At 39.3% G+C, this 18,424-nt stretch overlaps 1 protein-coding gene across 6 annotated transcripts in view; it reads right to left on the reverse strand.

Moving 5' to 3' along the window:
• The window catches only part of Ctnna2 (catenin alpha 2), a 1,149,154-nt gene that overhangs the window by 387,631 nt on the left and 743,099 nt on the right, over nt 1-18,424 (reverse strand). The gene's annotated exons all lie outside the window — the stretch shown is intronic.

The following is an 18,424-nucleotide window of genomic DNA, read 5'->3' on the forward strand; positions in this document are numbered from 1 at the left end:
CCTGTCCTCCTCCTCAGGGGTTGATACCTGCCTTGAGGTCCACCCTGCATATTGCTCTTGTAGAGGACACAAGATTTGTCACAATACTCACATTCACTCACAATCGCTTGTGATTTTGGCTCTTGAAAAATCAGATTCCACATGTGTTAATTCCACACATAATTAAAAATAAAATAAATCTTGAAATAAGAATCAGAATTCTGCTAGAACACCACATACTCCATTTACTGTGCTCAAATTACCAGCACTTCACAACTACTTGGAAAGGCAAAGGACTATAGGAGGAACACATTGGAAGGGGAAAGTCTGCTTTCCCGGTGCCTAGGGCCAGGAATAAGGCTGGCCAGACCACTCTCTTGTGCCTTTGCAGATCACTCTCTTGTGCATTCGCAGACCACTCTCTTGAGTGCTGCAACTTAGCTGAGACTGTTTTTGGAATTTGGCCCCTGGTTGGCAGGAGACTTCCTCTCACATGCCTGAGACTAGCAAAAGTGGCAGGCTTTTTGGAAAATGGACAAGGCAACCCTGGCACCCATCTCCACAAATCTCCTTTCTGATTGTCATGGTAACGCAGGCAGGCAGGCAGGCAGGCAGGCAGGCAGGCAGGCAGGCAGGGCAGCCGCTGGGGCTGCTTCTCTGAGCTCAGGCCAGGCTGCCACGTGGGCTCAGTGGTGCGTGGTCTGGAATTGCCGGAGCCTGTGGGCGACAGTCAGCCACCGTGGGGTGTGCAGTAGTCCATGCCAGGGAATTAGTGCTTCTGTGGAGTACATCTATGTGGGCTCGAACTGTGTGTTACTATGACGATGGTAATCGGGTCCTCCTGTTTCAGAGAAATGCAATGCCACTCTTATTCTGGAATCCACTCTTAGACCCATGCATGGCTCTCTGTTCTAAGGCTTCAGAGAGTGAATGCATAGGAATGCCACTGTATCGTCTAATCACTGGGCAGTTTATTGACAGTGACCTACACTGAGTGCTTTACTGGCCTCAACTAGTAAGAACCTTGCAAAGAATGGAAAGGAGAATTATGCATGCTTATCAGATGGTAATTAATTTGTTCTCTAGAAAGAAAATAGAATTAAGAGGCTCTGTGAAATTCAGTTTATACTATAAAAATCTTAGCTTCATTTTTAATGCATCCACATTTTTAACCTTTTAAGAGTGTATTCTACTTATACACAACAATAGATTTCATTATGACATTTTCATACATGTATGTAAAGCATCTTAAGTGTTATTCATACCTCTTTATTTCTCCTGTTCTTCCTTTTATGAGATACGTTCTTTTGCAACTTAGGCTGATTTCAAGCTCCCTATCTAGGCAAGGGTATCCTTTAACTTAAAAAAAAAGGTTATTATTTGATGTATATGGGCATTTTGCCAACCTGTATCTTTGTGCTCCACATATATGATGGCTGAGGTAGGCAGAAGAGAACAGGTCAGATGCCCTGGACCAGGAAGTACAGACAGTTGTGTATGTGCTGTGTCAAACCAGAGTCCTCTGAAAGAGTAGCTCCAGCCTGAACGTTCTGAGACTACAGAGGTATACCACTATACTTGGCTTATACAGTGCTGGGGAACAAATGCAGGCCCTTCTGTACCCTAAGTAAGCACTCTACCAACTGAGAAACAATGCAGCCTCTCGCACACACACTTAAAATTGTGTTTCTTTGTGCTGTTGCTTTCTAGAAAAGGGGAATAGCCATTATTCTCTAAAGACCAGACACTTTAAAAAGTAAAATGAAATATAGAGCATCTTCAGAAATGCTGTAGCTTTTCTTAGAATATAGATCAGCTCTCATGCCAGAGGTAACTTTGCAAAGCATGTTAGGAGAAATAAGGTATTGATTAAATACAGTCACAGCAAAGACTAAGCTTACATTAGTATTTCCCACCAGAGAAGAAACCACACTTTATCATTCATCTGTGTCTATGAGTGCGTGCATATATACAGTGGCAAAACCATGATTAACTTGGCTTAGAATAGAAAATTTTCTGATAGATGGTAAACACAAGTTCATCATATGCTTATAAAATGACTGATGCCACGCCGTTCTCTAATTCATTTGCATGCATTGTAAGATGTCACTGTACATCACAGGATCTGCTAGAATATGTTGCTTATAAAACAAATACTTGGGGCTGGAGAGCTGTCTCAGCAGTTAAGAGAACACACTGTTTTTGCAAAGGAACTGAGTTCGGTTCCCAGTACCCACAGCAGGGATGTACAGTACCTGTAACTTCAACCTTAGGGGCATCCAACACTTCTACATGCAAACACACACACACACACACACACACACACACACACACACACACATGCATGCACACACTTGTACTTATAATTAAATAATGCAACTAAATACTAAAAATGAAATAACATGCCCAAGACACATCAATGCTTTGTACAAGCTGCTTCCATTTCTTGTTTTATACAATTTCCCCATCATCTTTGCTTTGCTTTGGGAAAAGATTTGTTCCTATCTCTCAGACTTAGCACAGACTTCCTGACCACCAGGCATGCCTGGAGAGCCATATTAAAGACTTTTCCTTATGAAATTCCCAAACTCTTCCCATTAAATATTCAAATCTTTTTTATCTTCTTTTAGGAGGACTTTACTTAGTTACTGAGAAGAACATGATCATATGGTATGTGCTACGAACTTTTATTATTTCCTTCCTTCCTTCCTTCCTTCCTTCCTTCCTTCCTTCCTTCCTTTCCTCATTCATTCTTCCTTTCCTTCACCTTTCCTTCCCTTTTTTGTGAGACAAGGTTTGTGTCTGTAGCCCTGGCTGTCCTAGAACTTACCAGGCTGGTCTTAGACTCAGTCTTCCTTTGCCTCCTGAGTGCTAGATTTAAAGCCATGTGCCATCACCACCTGGTTTGTATTGTTAGTAATAGTCATTTGTTTATGTGGGCATGCCAGGGAACATAACATGCCTCACCAATGCTTTCAATTAGGTACCTATGCCATCTAGTTCATTAAAAAAAAGCAACCTCTATAAACATAAGACCATGTAAGTGAGTGCATTCTGGTGGGGATAATTGATTAGAGGAGTTTGTAGGGATATTCTTGCCTCTGGAATCCTCATAGGGAAAAAAAATCTCTCTAGTAAGATGAATGGGGGAGACACAGTCAGACTTAGATTCAAAGAGATTTAAGTCCAGAGTTATTGAACAGAGTTGAGTATGAACAGTATATCAGTATATCAATTTAAAAGAATTATCATTAATACTCTAATATTAGATAATGCCAGATTTAAAAATGTTTCTTTCATTTTTATTTTTATTTTTTTTAAAGAGACAACTAGTGCTGGGCACAGTGGTTTTTGGCTTTAATCCCTGCATTCAGGAGGCAGAGACATATGAATCTCTATGAGTTCAAGGCCAGCCTGGTCTAACCAAAAGTCCCAGTCCTGCCAAAGCTACAAAGTGAGGCCTTGTCTCAAAGCCTAAACAAAACGGAAGGGAGGGCCCTATTTAGGACAAGACATTAGATCTGTGATTTACTTAAAAACATTCAACACCTCTGTTGATAACTGGCAGGATATGAATGTCTTTCACCGACACACATTGTAATATTGAATAAGGAACAAGCTGAGACCTACTTTCCCATGCCACAGTCTTTTATGGGACTCACTTGATCCACTGGTCCACAAGGCAGTCAGCTGCCTCTCCTGTGCCAGAGAAGAACTGCCATGGTTTAGTCTAAGAATGAAGTTCAAGGGCTCCCTGGGAAAAGCTGAGAAGCCGAGGAGGCCCAAGGCTATCTTCCAATCTGCATGTCTATTTTCAAAAAAAAAAAAAAACCCAAAAAAACAAAATGTGTCATTATTTGGTCAAAGAAAGAAGTGCTTGGTGACCTATGAACATTTATATTATTTTAGGAGCAATTTTACAGAAATGGCCACAAAACAGAGGTACCACACAGCTATAGATGCAGTAGTAACATCAGCTGTATAGTTCCTTCATCTCATTTGTATTTTCTTAAAAGTGGTAATCAAGGCAAGGATACTGATCCCACTTTATAGGTGAATAATAATAATAAAAAAACAAAAACCCTTAGTCCTGATGGTTAACAGATAAATCACTGAATTGCTTAAAAATATGAAATGGAAAAAAATAATGTCCAGCATTAAAGCATTTGACAAATATCACAATCAAATTAAGTTTTTTTCTTTGTGACATTTTGATTATCACTTTGTAATATGCAACTCCTCTTTTATCGGTTCTCAAAATAGTTGTATGGAAAACAATGCCTCATTTCCTACCAGCAGGCCACAGAAAAAGACATACTTGTCAAAGGGCCCAAGTCAAGAGTTGTTAATGTCTTCCGATGAACATCAAATGATTCTGACTGGCTTTTGAAGATGCCCCATTTTAACCTCTTGCCACTTAGTCAGGTGGGTGGTAAATGCCACCAACTGTCCTTTATGAATCAGGAGTTCTTACAGAAGCTAGGATTCTATGCTGGGTAGCATGAAATCCAAGTGAAAAGTGGAGTTAAGAAGTTAGAGACCCAGATACAAACCTCACTCCAACTAGATCACCCAAGTCACATGGCATTGCTCTTCTTTCTTCACGAACTTTAGCTTTTGAAAGAGCAAAGCCATCAAAGTAAACATCACTTTGCTCTCTGCATGGGCTCAAGAATATCCTGAGCCATATACATGTAACAATCTGAGGCCACTGTAATGTTCACAGGTACAAGAGAGATGTGGTACTCTCCATGTTATGTAAGAAGCAATCCTGCTTATGTGGCCAGTTTGGCAACATGCCACTCTCATAATTTCCAATTATTACATAGTTGTTTGGAACAGTGAGAACAACATTAACAATGGCACTTCAAAAACTGGTTGTTTTCACCACTCCTTGTTAGACAATTGTATTGAAAACAAGTAGTTGATTCCCAGCAAATAATGTTCAAATGGGTAAGAGACTATTTGAATACCAATTATATTGAAATTAAGTAGGGTGGATGGATATAAGTTCTTATAAACAGTATTCTATTTCTAAAGGGAGTGCTTATCTACATGGGGTAGTGACCCTCTGAACACAATTGCCCTTGCAAAGGAATTCAAGCCAGGTGGGGCTTTTGTTTGTGATATGCAGCTCGATAAAGGAAAAATGAGTTTCCCACTGACAGCAGTTCTGGGTGTAGAATTGAACCGCTAACATCCTATTTTGTTTTAACCTTCTGTTAAGTATTGTTCAGTCAGTAGGAAGGAGAGATGCCCAGATTTTAAGAGTACTCGTGCCTCTTCTAGTGGACCTGAGTTTGGCCCCTAGCACCCTTGCCAAGTGGCTCACAACTGTCTGTATCTCTAGTTCCACAGGATTCCCACGCCTCTGGTCTTTGCAGAAAACTTCATTCATAAGCACATGCTCACATTCAGACACACACTCCAACCCAAATTGAAGAACAATAAATAAATATTTTTAAAATGATTTTTCAATCAAAATAACCCAAAACCCAAAAGACGCATTCAGAACTTGCTCATGTTGCCCATCTAACTTCACGAAGAACATTCCAAGACATAGAAGGCTGATATGGCTATTGTCAACATTGCTCCACTCCACAGGATACCTGTGTATGCCAAGGATTTGCCTGAATGTCTGACTTCACGTGAAAAGTCGATTTAGATTGTTTAAAAGTTGGGTTTCAAAAACCTCAAGCCTGCTGCAGGGTTATATCACAGAAAATAGCCACCATCTAAATAGTTGAAACAGATGCCACTGAAACAAGCCATTAACACTTGTGCACTGAGGATACCCTTCATTCACCAGCTATAAATTATCAAATTCATGAATCTCCGAGGTGAAGGGGATATGAGGCATCTTTTCTAACTTCTGTGTTTTATGCTGGAAGGAATTGCTAATAAGGTGTTAGGTCAGAACTTATTCATATGCACCGAGACTCTATGTTCACTACACCCAAAGTACATTTTGAGTGAGTGTGCTCTTGAGAAATTTTGTGACAAAATTTGAAGGGTGTGGGTGGGGTAGGGAAACATCTGGAGAACAGTTAAAGAGAAGATTTAAGGGACTACTTAATTTGGAACAAATAATAAACAAACAGAATGTGAGATTAGTTCTGCCTTCCGGGATTGTGATTATTGGCAAAGCTTCAGAGGGAAAGTTCTCTTCCAAGTATTCCATATCCTTTAGCACTTACCTTGTAGGGCGAGTACCCAGTACGTGGTTGTTGACCCAACACATGCCATAATTGCAATGTGAAATGAATCCGCTAAGTTCTTGTGTTTGAACATTTGGTCCCTCGCTGGTAGCTGTATTTTAGAAGGTTGTGGAACTTTTAAGAGGTGGAGCTTTGCTGGACAAAGTGGCTCACTAGAGGAATCCTTGAATTTTTATGGCATAGTTCCACTTCCTGTTTGCTCTCTGCTTTCAAACTATAAACACAATGTAACCAGCCAATTTCTGTTCCTATAGCCATGTATTCTATGCTTTTAAGAGAATGTATTCTTTTAAAGTGTAAACCAAAACAAACCCTTCCTTGACTGCTTCTTACCAGGCATTTTTGTCACAGGGACAAGAAAAGTAACTAATATTGCAGGTGCATCTAGGCATAGGTGTTTTTTGCTTGATGAGTGAATGCTCTGCAATAAGCATGACAGGCACTCATGATGAAGGACATAGGTTTAATGGGAATCAGAGTCTTCATGACAATGTAGTATCTTTGGAAGATCAGAATAAGCATTATTTACTTAGAGGCTGTTGAGAAAACAAGCCAATTGAAGCAAAGACCACAAGAATGTAGATGATGATGTATTTGCATGTTATTTTAACCAGGAAGACAGTCATCACTTGTCCCCATGCCCTCACTGGGCTTATGTTTAGACTGTACTACAAAGTACAGAGAAAGTCTAAGGAACTTGATAATCAATCCAGACTCCCACATTCAAACTGAGGTTTCTGATTATGTGTGGTTGCTCTATTCTGTCCTGTCCCTTTCCACAGAAACAGCAAAGTATGGTCATAGGGCCTGGCTGAGAGGAGCAGAAATCTGTAAGTAAGTCTAAACTACTCCTGTCTTGGCTTGCTAGGTCTATACTGGATGAAGACCCTAGAACAGAAGACCTCCCTGAATAGAAGTTGGGAGAGGAGTCAGTGAGGTTTTTGCCGAGCCCCAAGAATGGTTGCTCTTCAGGTACTGTAGTTCCCTTGTAAAGGATGTAAGGACTGTGGAAAAATCATGCCATATCATCAATGACAACTAAGGAAAATGGCTTAAATGTTCAGAGCCATGGTATTCTTATAATAGGAACATGGTAGGTTCTCTGGCCTATAAACAGAATTAAGTCATTAAAAGTACTCTGATTTACTCCCTCAAACAGAGTGATGACTCTATAAAATATTTCTAAGGTGGTGATAAAATTGCTCATATGTGTGAAGGTTTACAAAGAAAGTATATGGGCTCCTCAGAAAAGAATTCCTACCTTATTCACATCAACATTATTGTCATTTCAAATACTGGAACATAGCCTGCTGGGGCCTTTGTGGACTATGTTGTTCCCTAATGCAGCATCTCTAACATCTTGAGACTTTCCATAATGGCCTATTACTCAACATTCATGTTTAAACTCAAGTGACACCTCAGAGATACTGTCCTAGTTTCATTTCTGTGACTGTGATGAAGCATACCGACATCAAACAACTTAGGCGAGGAAGAGGTTTATTTCAGGTTACAAAAATTAGGTTACAGTTCATCATTACTGGGGAAGATGGGGGCAGGAACTTCAAACAACTAGTTATGTCATGTAGACAGCGAAGAGCAGAGAGAGATGAATGTATGCGTGCTGGCTTGCTTCCTGGTGCTAAGCTCAACTTCTACCCATACATTTAAGTACTTCTGCCTATGGAATGGTGAACGGGCTCTTTGCACCTCAATTAAGTTATTTAAGACAATTCTCATAGAAATATCCATAGGCTAATCCAACATAGACAACAACCTTTCATTGAGGCTATTTTCCTGGTGTTTTTAGTTAGTGTGAAATTGACAATTGCACTCAACCACAACAAAGACCCCAGATAACTTTTCAAAAATCAAATCTCATCTCTTAATTTATCTCTTCAGCATTGTTCTTTTTAAACTTTTCTTGTATTTATCAGCACCATGGCTGATGCCTGTGCACCTGCACAGAATAAGTGCCCCATAGATATTTGTTAATCTTGATGGCTGCTTGATTGGTGAGTTGGGACAGCATGCCCAAACGAAAAATAACTCTAGTAGCTTCAGTCAAGAGACACCTGCCATGTTTCAAGATAAGGAAATCTCAAGCAAATTTCACTCAGAATGACAACATTTACTTTACAGAGAAACTCGATCTCTCTCTTTCTTCTGCCTTTCCTCCTCACCTTCAGAGTAAGGACAAACCAAAAGGATGGGTGTCTTTGAATATTATACTCAATTTTTTTTTCGCTTAAGTAAAATCAAAACTTTGACGGGAAAAACTACACATTTTAGATGTAACTTACATGTACAAAGCCAAATGAAATGAACTGTTTCAAAAGAATTATGTATTTATTTCATGAATATGAGCACACTGTAGCTGTCTTCAGACAAACCAAAAGAGGGCATCGGATCCCATTACAGATGGTTGTGAGCCACCATGTGGCTGCTGGGAATTGAACTCAGGATTGGTGGAGGAACCTGTGGTCTTAACTGCTGAGCTATTTCTCCAGTCCCAATGAACTTTTTTTTCCAATCAACAACTTACTACTTCTCTTTCTTACTTCTGATGTGTAAAATGAAGAAATTCCTCCAAGTTATGGGACACTTGTATTTCTTATAATATGCTTGTAGAATTTTGTTGGTCCTAATACTTGAACAAAATCCAGAAGATTACTCAGGGGTATACACATGTTCTACAGATGTTTAAACTGTCATTTAAAGATTAGAGCGTCAGTCTTTAAACAGTCAGTAAAACAAGGCTTTGTTAAGTAATAGTCTGAACAGAAAGGAGGTCATTTCAAGTATATCCTTCCTGATCTGACTGTGTGAAATTATTGCTCTAACATTTACATGGTGTTTTCAAGTCAATGCAATATACTTTTAAAAATATTTATGTTCTGTCATTTTAATTTCAAATTTCTATTTTTATAGGCAAACTACAAGTTTGTAGAAAAATGTTATCCCCTTTCTTCCCAGCTAGTCATGCTGTGAAGCAACCTGTTTCGCTGTTTAAACCTGTGTTTGTTCTGTTTCAATTGTGCAGAAGGAAACAGTTTTGACACCTTTAAAAAAAATCAAAGATCTATCACTCACCAGGACAGCATAGCAACTGCACGAAAGGAAATCATGAGGGATAGCAAAAAAGCAACAGGGTTTCTAAAATGTTAGCAGGTTTACCGATTACCTGGGGAATCTTGTAAAAATTGAGATTTTCCTGGGTCCCTCTGTCTTTTATGGAGCCCAGGACTCAGCATTTCAAATACTTCATGGGTGACAATATTAGTTCTTGGAGCCTAGAGATGATACCGTTCAAGACACAAGAAATAAAAGTCACCTGATGGCATTTAGTATTTACAAGGGAAGTGACATCAAACAAGTGCAGTTGCTTTTAGACTTCAGAAACAACTGTAAATCCTCCAAGTCCCACCAACACAGGGAGCTTATTTCTCTATGCCTTGAGTCAGGCTGATCAGATGACTAGCTTTGGTCAAGAGATAGCAACATCTGCTTGCTGCTGCATCTGGAAAAGAGCATAAATGTAACGAGATCTCTCTTGCTGTCCTTGGAAGCCTATAGTCCCAGAGAAGTGTACCTGAGCTCACATGATGGAAAATGAGGCACTGTGGAAAAGAACAGTTACCCCAGCTATGGCAAAAAAGGTAGCCACAGCTAATAACATGCCAACTACCATCTCTGAGTGAAACCATCGTGGATCTTCCTGTCTCTGGCAAACACTTGTGTAAACAGAGCTGACCTCATTGAACCAGCTAACCTCAACTGTGCACAGAGATTGGAGTGAAACATAATCACTATTGTTTTAAGGATCCCACATTTGGATGTTTTTGTTTCTTGTTGTTTAAAGAATCAGTAAATCCTTGTGCTTATGATTCCATTTTCTTTTTGCCTTCAATCTCTATTTTCTGTTTTACTCTTAAATAATGGCAGTTGATATAAGTAATTATTATAATGGCATTTGATCCCTTTTTAAATGCCATAATTAAGTTGCTTTTTCTCCTATTTTACAACCTTGAAGATGTAGACAACCTTGTTAAATAGTAGGACAGTTTCTCCTTCATAGAAAGAGGAATCTCAAAATTTCTTTTCAGTAAGCAATAGATGTTTCAAATTCTTCTTGCCAACAGGATAAATATAGCATTTTCTTTTGAAGGACATGTCTAACCATTACCTTGTTTCATATTTGAGAAAGTAGAATAAGGTCTATCCATAAAGGGACAATCTTAGGCAGGGAAGACACATCAGTGACACTCTTGGGGAAGAATACACACAGCACCGTTCTGTCACTAACAGATTCCTTTCTTGGCCAACAGTGTGGCTACAAGGCTTCTTTGTGCTGGTTTATCCAATTAGACATCTCTTACAGGGCTGGTGACCCTTGACCATCTGGATTTGTTCCTAAACCTATCAGGCTGAAGTATATTTTTTCTTTCATACTTTGCCCCATGAAATAATATTAATAAAATTTCAATAGTTGTGCTTACTTGTGAGAGGACCCTTGCTATAAGCAGTTTTACAATAATTAAACTCTCCCTCATTTAGCTTTCACTTCCTCCTCTTCTTCAAGTTTGAGAATTATCAATTTAAAGAAAGGCTCTACTTTAGGGGCAGGGGTTGTGTTTCATGCTGAAAACTGAATAAACCCTAGCTTAATAGAAGAAAAGTTTGTTTTAAGAATAACTTTTGAGAAACAGGGCTTGAGAGATGACTCTGTGGTTAAGTAGTTATTGCTTGTTTTCTAGAGGACCTGGGTTTGGTTCCAAGTAATATCAAGTTACTCACAGCTATGTGTAAATTCAGCTCTAGGGGATCTCATGTCCCTTTATGGCCTCGGAAGGAACTCAATGACAAATGGCATAGACACATACTCATATTGATATATCCATATGCACATAAGTAAAAATAAATCTTAAAAACCATCTTGGGTTGGATAGTTGATTTAGTTGTTATGAACACTTATTGTTGCAAAGGACCAGGACTCAGTTCCCAGCATCCCTATGGAGGTTCACTACGTCCTTGGGCACCAGGCACATATTGTGATACAAATATGTACACACAGGCAAAATATTCACAAACATAAAATAGTAAAAATAAATCTAAAAAACCACTTTAAAAAAACAACCGATGGAAGCAGATAAAGGGGAGAAGGCTTTATTTTGTGGTCACTGTGCATCTCTATGCTACTAACTGAACTGTGAGTTCTGATGGGTACCAGTCTCATTTAACCTTTCTCACTGGAGATTTATTTATATCCTCAGCAATATAATCCACAAGCACTTTGCGGGGACTCCCTCATCTGCAGCTCCCTTTATAACACACATCCAGATCTTCAGCTGCTCACTCTTAGCAATCATACCTCCATTGCCTTTTTTCAAGATACTCATGTTTATTAAAATTATCTTACCTTACTTCTCATGGGGAAAATGCCACTTGAAAAACCCTCATCTCCAATGCAGAACAATCATTGCATTTGCCCTGCCCTGCTTCAATGTTAATTCATTCTGACCAATGTATTGCCTTATTGAAACAGATAGTGTGGCCTCCAACTGCCCTCCTGGCTTCCTGTAGCCTTTTCTTGTTCTTCATGTTCATGAACATCATCAGAAATACATTTCTTGCACTTACATTTCAGAACTCAAATGTCAGACTAAAAGTCTGCTCAACCAAGCTCTAAATCCAGTCTTACGGCTTCTTGCTCTCTTTGCCTTCTGTGTCTATAGGACTCATACTCAGTGCATCCTAGCAGAGGCCACAGTTTTCTCTACTTATTCTACTAACTGGAATTAATCTTGTCTCCTGACTAACCCAGGTAATGCATCCCTTCCCCCTTTCTCTCTGTATCTCTGAGCACCCCCCACTCTGTGTGTATGTGTGTGTGTGTGTGTGTGTGTCTTTGTGTCTGTGTGTCTCTGTGTCTGTGTGCTATGTTTGTTTCTGTGTGTGTGTGTAGGTACGCATATGTCAAATGGTTCTGTATAGATGGAGGACAATTTCCATGTGTTGGGCCATGTTCTTTTTCCACCTGGACTGTGACAGGGTGTCTTAGCTGAGACTGAGCATGCCAGGCTAACTAGCCTATGAGCTTCTGAAAGTTCTCTTGTGTCTGCCTCCCATCTCCCTGTAGGGACACACTGGGATTATAGATGCTTTTAATGCTATGACTGACTTTAAAATGAATTCTTGTGATCCAGACTCAGGATATTAGGAAGGCATAGCAAGCAAAGTTTTACCCAGTCACATTTTTTATCCATATTCTCGGACCCTCTTTTTTCCCTTGAGTTTCTCTACCTGATCGCATTCAACTAGTTAGATTTCTCCAAGTACAGCCATAGTTTATTCCCCTCTCATTATATAGACCACACAGTTTTGTTTGGACAGCCCCTTTCAGGTTCAAGGAGCATTGAAAGTAGGGGCCAAATTTCACTTACTGCATATTCTCAACTGATCCTAAACCTAAAACAGACTAACAAAAACAAATAATGGCAGCAAAAATATTGTGATAAATAATTAAAAGGCATTCCTGGTCGAAGACTAAGAAGTCATTCCTAAGAATTGGGGTCATTTGAAGGAGGATATAAATTAATCTGAATGTGCTGGAATTCCACATAGGGCTCATGGAATGGATGGGGGCAGGGAATTCCATACAAAGTAGATATGTGAAAGGAATCCATGCAGAGGACATAAAACAGTGTGAATCCAGCTTGAAGAAAAGGCTAGGCCTTCCTGTGTTAATATTTATTCCTATCTTTCAATGTAGTATGATTAGTTTTCTATATTGACTTCAGGGTCCATTGGAATGTTGATTAGATAAATAATCAAATCACTTAATAAACTCAACCAGAGTGGCTGTGAACCAGTAAGTATGATATACTTCTTTAAGCAAGATTCAGGAACATTACCAATATTGCATGGTAATCCATATGCCATGTATGTAGGGTTCCTCATGTCTTGTCTTTTATGTGTTCAGGTAGAAGGTAGAGGGTCTTAAAATAATAGGTTTGTCTCTGAGGAAGTTTTATTTTGTTTTACATTTAGTTATGTGTGTGTGTGTGTGTGTGTGTGTGTGTGTGTGTGTGTGTGTGTGTGAGAGAGAGAGAGAGAGAGAGAGAGAGAGAGAGAGAGAGAGAGAGAGAGAAAGAGAGAGAACCTGCTTAGGTATCATGGCAGTCCCCTCTTAGCATATTTTAAGTATCACTGGATTAATATGTTGTTCATCAACGACATGTTTATAAAAATATCTTGGCTGCCTTGTTTATAAGAGGCAGGACAATCATATGGAAAATCCAACTTTCTTTCTGCAGTGAGACTTCCTTTGCTTGGGTTGATTGAAAAACAGTGTCAGAATGGATTTCCTGCAGTCAAGAACACACATGGAGAGAGTTTGGTCACTGCCTGCCCAGCTTCATGGAAAAGGGACCATCGTGTGTTTTCATGTGTAGTGTGCAGGGGTTTCCCAACAAGCAGAGAAAGAGCTGTGGGGATGAAACATACACAACCTTCTAGAAATATATTTGAAGCATACAGTGAAAATGTTTTCAAAGGTCTTCATCCTTTGAACATCAATTGTCTTTCTAGAGTAAAAGTGTGAAGTCATATTTCCTAGGGTGTGCAAGAGCTATACATATGATTAGATTTATCAAGATATTTCATGAGGCTTTACAAACAGTAATGACCTAAGCACTGAACAAGAGGGGACAAATCCAAAGGCAATGCATCCTCCAAACACAATGGTTCATTTCTGGCTTGTTCATGTTAATTGCTTTTATTGTCACTATTAATTATGTTTCTTTTAGTTTGAATTTTCTATTTTTCTATAAACATCTCCATTAGAAACATACATGAGACATAATAACTTTGGATAGTGCTAAGAAACTGACAAACATTAGCAAACATTAGTAATGTCATAAACTTTTCTAGAAAGATGGCTCTTTAGTTCCTTTGCCGATCTTCCCCTCATGTATTCCCGTTGTCCTGTTCCTTTCATGATTAGAGGGCCGAAGATACAAGATAGAGTGCTGTCTCTTAGAACAGTCTCCACAGAGTCAAAGTCTTTTGTCAGATGTCAGGACATCATCATGGCTTAAAGAAGAATGGTAAAGGTAAGGTAAGACCAGCCAAAGGCCCTAGGAATGCTCAGTGTCTTTCCTAAACTGATTATAGAACCAAGCCTTACTAGGAAGACCTCTCTCTGCTGGAACCTGTAGTAGACATAGACCCTCTACTTCATGGTCTTAAAAGTCAGTGAGAGAGACAAAATGCAGTTGAGTCAGTTTATCCTGTTGACTAAACTCTATCACCAAGGTTGAATCACAACTTAACATTTATGTCCCATCCATTCTTCAGCTACAAATTAAGGAGGCCTGGGATTCCATTTCTGCCTAGAACTGGACAGTTCTCCCATATAAAGCTTCTCAAAAATTTCATTTTGTTGGTCTTAATTTTGTTTGTTTTATTATTCCTCCTCCCCTTCCTCTCCTTCTCTTACTCCTTCACCTCTTCCTCTTCCCTTTCTTCTTTCTCTTCCTCCTCTTCCTCCTCTCTCCATTACAATTTGATGTATTGCATCTCTCATGTGGCCTTGAATTGGATACATAGCCAAGGATGACCTTGAAATCCCAATCTTTCCATCTTTACAGTTACAGGTTGGTACTACCACATCTAGTTTATGTGATTTGTGGGACAGAAGCCAGGTCTACATTCACACACTGGAAGCAAAATACAAATGGAGATACATCCTCAGGCCTGCTTCTTTTTTAATGAAATTATTTAATTATCTAAGTTTTATTGGTAAGTGCGAAGATTGAGGAAAGTCTCAAGACTGCATTTCTAAGAAGCTGTGAGGTTGCTTGGTCCAGCTCATTTTATTGAGTCACAAAGTTTTAGCATGCATGATCTAACTAAACTCTCCCAAGTATCCTTTCAGGTAGCCAGCCTTGACCTATTTGACAGACAATGGGAATGGCACATGCAGAGTCAAACTAAGAAGAAAAAATAATTCGGGCATGGAGGCTTATGCCTAAAATTCCAGCACTAGGGAAGTATAAACAGGTCACAAGTTTTAGATCATCCTGGGCTTCAGAAGAAGTTCAAATTTAACATGAGGAAACCTTCTCTCAAAAATCAAAAAAAAAAACAAAAACAAAAACAGAAACAAAACAAAAGACAAAAACAAATACAAAAACCTAATGACAAAACAAACAACAGAAACCCTAACTTAGTGATTTTGAGTCTTGATTTCAAGATGTTTAACCAATCCTTGCAGTTCTGAAACGTCATATTAGAAATGGTTGCCACACTCATATAGAATGAATAGGATTAAAAAATTAGTAAAAGTAAACAATTAATAGAGCATATTAATAGATAGAGTGATGGGTCATTTCATATTGGATAGGGTAGAATGGGGGTCAGTTATCCTAGCTATTTGAGCTTCATGTTGAAGGTTAGAATAGACGTCTCCCCTAGACAGACAAAGCATAAAATAAAAGGTTCATCTAACATGTCAAGACCAAGTACATAAGTCATCATAGAAAGGACCCATAAATAGGCTCAAAAGGAAAGGACACTCATATTTACTTAGTTTACCACTATTATTCCCTTCATTCATTGAGCACAAGGGGGACTTCTTTATTACTATTTGCACTGCTGCCTTTTTTCAGGAGGGACACGCAGCTTGATCAGAAGGGATCCTTCCCTTTCTTATTTGTTTCTACTAACTAGACCTCCTGAGCAAAGTCTGAGGGTCCTCACCCCTGGGCTCCACAGGCATCTGTGGTGGCACTCCACATAAAGTGCCATCTGTGTGGTGCGTGCCCAGAGGAACAAAGAGGTTAATTCTCTTCTTTTGAAACTGTGACTCCCATCCTCCCCCAGTTTCTCTAAGTGTTTCCTTTTAAAGAAAAGCCATGGTTCACTGCTACTGAAAATTAAAGACAACAGCATAAAGATCAAGGTCCAGGCTGGTACCAGCAATGACAGAACATTAAAATCGTTACTTGAGGTTTTTTTTCCTTAAAAACTGACAAAGACTATTGAAGAAAAGACATCTATAGCATGGGTTAATTTCATAAATGTGTGTGTGTGTGTGTGTGTGTGTGTGTGTGTGTGTGTGTGTGTGTGTGTGTGTCTGTTGCTCACCAGCATTGGTATATGGAGAGATCAAGGGTTGATATTGCGGTATCATCTTCCATCACTTCTGTTCTCTTCCATATTCTTCAAAACAGCATGTCTCATTGAACCTCACTGTTTAATCTAGACTGCAGGAAGCCTTCTGGATCCTTGTGTTTCTACTGTCAGTGATAGGATTATAGTACAGGTGACCACATCTGTCCCTTATATAGGTACTGGGGATCTGAATTCAGGTCTTCAAGCTTGCCTCCAAGCACTTTACCCATCTCCACAGTCCATTTCAGAATCTCTCTAGTTTTGTCTCTGCCTTCACAGATTCTTTAGGCCGAAATGGACAAATTGGAGGTGACCTTCAGTTTAGATGAAATGAGTGGAGTGGCAGTAATGGCTTCCTCCATCCCACATCACATGGAGTACCAAGAAATCATGAGAGAGTTATTTTTTGTTTGTTTGTTTGTTTTTTAGGTAAAGTTTACTTTATAAGGTCGAAGAGAGAAGGAATAGCCAAGTAGCCCATCCTTCTCTACAGATTATACTTCTTGATTCTCTAAGTATATGAGGTTCCCTCCCTTCAACCTCTCTTCAGTTACAGATTTGCTTGGCAAACAGAATCGTAACCTGCACACCCTGGAATTCCTTCTGATTTGCTGAAATTGTGTTTTCAATACTTAGCTTTTCTGACACCAGACTAGGGGGACAGGCCTCCACTCCTAACCTCATGTTAGCTTGCTATTTTCTGGTGGTTCCCTTGATGAATATCCAGCTTCTAGAATTGACTGCATATTACCTCAATAAGATGGACTCAATCTCCTACCCTATACAAACATGATATTAGTAGGTTTCTCAAGACATGTAGAACACTGCTCTTCCGACAATGAAGAAGACATGGGTAGGATAAATCTGTGCTTACCACCGAAGAAAACTTGATGAAGAACATGGTGGCCACTGTATTGCTTGATAAATGAAGCTTTCTCTCAAGACGAGCAAAGGAAAAAAAACCAAGAAAATAACTGAAGGCAAGTATATTCCTCCCTTATATCAATATCTTGGACTCTTAGAAGCATGGAATGAAAATTTGTGAAAAAACAGCCATATCAACTTGCCGTGGTGACTCAAAAGTTGTCGTTTCTCAACTCAACTTTGCTGAAACACTTGATTCATGTTGTTCTTATTTAACCTAATTTGCATTGATTTAATCAGTGCTGGTATGCTTTAAATACATAATAAATTGGAATTCTGCAACTCAGAAGACTTAGAATAGCTAAATTTCAATAAAGCTCATTTCAATCTGTTAATGTATACAGCTCTGCCAAGGGATTTAAGAGGATAGAAAAGATGCAACTTGCCACATTAGAGGTGAGAAGGGCTTAAAGATACCATGCAGACAAAATGATTTGCAGGATAACAACATGAAATATATATTATATATATTTATATATAAAAATATACATGGTCATAATTACAAGCTAGGATCTTCTTCTACACTTTGAGTGGCATACTTAGAAGAAAACTCACATATAAATGCAGTATGTTTAATTTTATTCTCTTTCTTTTTTTGCCAACACTCAACTCTTCTCTGCCTCTCTGTACCAGCTCTACAAATCAAGTGACATCCAAAGTAGGACCTCTTCTTGCCCATTTGGCAGCCTCTCTCATCCTTCTGCCAAGCTGCATGCATTATAAGGATTTTCTTCCTAGCAGCCATGGGTATTGGGTGCCTTATGCTCAAAGTACTTGCTGAATGGCTGGCCACTGTTTACCCCTGCCTAAGCCTGCCCAGCCTTGCTCCTCCAACCCTTTAGAGTTTATGGCTCAATCAGTCGGCATGCTGTCAGGAATAATTGTTTTGGCAAGGGGTAAAACCACTTGATGATGAAATTGTTTCTCTGTCTGTTAAAGTGTTCTGCAGCAACGCAGTAGTGCCAAGTGCCCAGTCCAGGGCTCGGTTGGAGGGAGGGTGAGGAGAGCTGACCATCCAGACTGGCAAAGAAAGAACACAGCTCTGTGGCAGAACAACAAAGATCTATCTGTGTTCGTAAGGTGTATGACCTTGAGTAATCCCCAGATGTCTCTGGCCTCAGTTTCGTCAT

Source organism: Rattus norvegicus, chromosome 4, assembly GCF_021556685.1.
Source record: "Rattus norvegicus strain SHRSP/BbbUtx chromosome 4, alternate assembly SHRSP_T2T, whole genome shotgun sequence".
NCBI classification, from domain to species: Eukaryota; Metazoa; Chordata; class Mammalia; order Rodentia; family Muridae; genus Rattus; species Rattus norvegicus.